The sequence below is a fragment of the Mandrillus leucophaeus genome, unplaced genomic scaffold (assembly GCF_000951045.1).
Source record: "Mandrillus leucophaeus isolate KB7577 unplaced genomic scaffold, Mleu.le_1.0 Scaffold485, whole genome shotgun sequence".
NCBI lineage: Eukaryota > Metazoa > Chordata > Mammalia > Primates > Cercopithecidae > Mandrillus > Mandrillus leucophaeus.
The window spans coordinates 351,497-353,257 of record NW_012105198.1 but is presented as its reverse complement, the minus strand read 5'-3'; positions in this window follow the sequence as shown (position 1 = coordinate 353,257).

The following is a 1,761-nucleotide window of genomic DNA, read 5'->3' as shown; positions in this document are numbered from 1 at the left end:
TCTTAACACATTGTTTGTGGCTTTCCATAAAATTAAAAGAGTCTTGGGAGAGAGAACACCTCAGATCCTTCCTAGTGAATTACTGCCACACTAAAGCAATTAGTGAAAATGAAATTACTGTGTATAACATTTTTAAAACAGTCTTTTTACTGATAAATATGTTTTACGTATATATACAGCTATGGAAACATTTTCCTCATAACAATTCCATTTTATCTCAGGTATATTCTGTCAGGAGAAATTATTTCTTGTTCCCAATAATGGAACAGAAAGTTTGAGCTAAAGAAACACATTTCTCATTCAACATGCACATCCACAACAGCCCTTCTTCTCATGACGAAGTGAGAAAAATCTACACTTGGGATTGTACAATTTTTATGAAAGTAATTAATAAATAAAACATTTAAAAGAAAATTAGTTTTCTTGCCTGTAATTAATATCTATCACCTTGGCATCTACTAACAAAATCTTCTACTTAATGGTAATGTTTCAAAATATGGTCCTGCTCTATTTATGATAATATTTGATCTGCCCTATATAGGCTTTATATTATATTACAGTTATATATGTGTACATTGCTTTTTTCATATTAAGACTTGTCTATATGAACATTAGTAGCAAATGTATTATTAATGATTATTCCAATTTATGGTGGAGTCTTTTGCTTATTCAAGCGGACCACTACCCTAGCTGTCCAGGGCTTCACACCTATTCTCCTGTGTTTTCCAGTGTCTGGCCATACAGAGTTTATCAGAGCCTAAGAATAGACTTGTGGTATAGAATAGCATTTCTCTTGCCAGTGAGAGGGTTCCTGAATGCTGATGAAGCGAAGTTTTCACTAGACCCTTTGTGTAAAATTGACAGCATTGAATCAAGTTTAGCCAAAAGCTGCCTCCTTACATATTTTAAGTTCAGCCTAAAGGTTTTTCCATACATCATGTACTATAATCTAAATGGAGTTGTAAACAGACCATAGCCTACTCTTGTGCCAATCCCTGAGAAAAGTTTGATCGGCCAATCAAAGGTGGCCAACTGTTCAAACCATGTTCAAATAAGGCAAACACTGAGCATCACCAATCTGGCTGCTTCTATACCTCACTTCTATTTTCTATATGTCACTTTCTTTTTTTTTCTGTCCATAAATCTTCTTCTACCAGGTGTCTGCACTGGAGTGTCTGAGCCCATTCTGGCTCAGGGAGACTGCCTGATTCACTCTTTCCTCAATTAAACTCTTTTAAATTTAACTTGGCTAAAGTTTTTCTTTTAACAACCTATACCCTGGAAACAAGGGATAGGAGGTGCTTGTGCAGTGAAAACTGTGTGTTCCTCAGTATGACTTAGCACTCCCATGACAGTTGCACACTTGAAACATATCCTTTTGTTGCTCTGTCAAATTTCCTACTCAGCTCTTTCAGGGTGCTAGACTTACTCCCTTCTTTAGGAACTGCCTTACCATGTAGTATCCACTTTTTTTTTCTTTTAGTAACAAAATGTTTCCAGTTTTACTTGCATAAATTGATCGCCATTGAAGACTACATTTTTCAGCCTCCCTTGCAGTTAGAAGTGTCCATGTGACCAACTTTGGGCCAATGGAATGTGAATAGGAGATAGGTGTGCAACTCAAGCTCTTTCCTTCGTTTGTTCTTTCAAAATAAACCTTAATATCTCTCTAAATGGCACACCAAAATCATCAGTAATTCCAAAATTAGTTTTTATTTATTTGTGGGCAAGGAGAGCCCAATCTTCAAATCATTTTGGAAA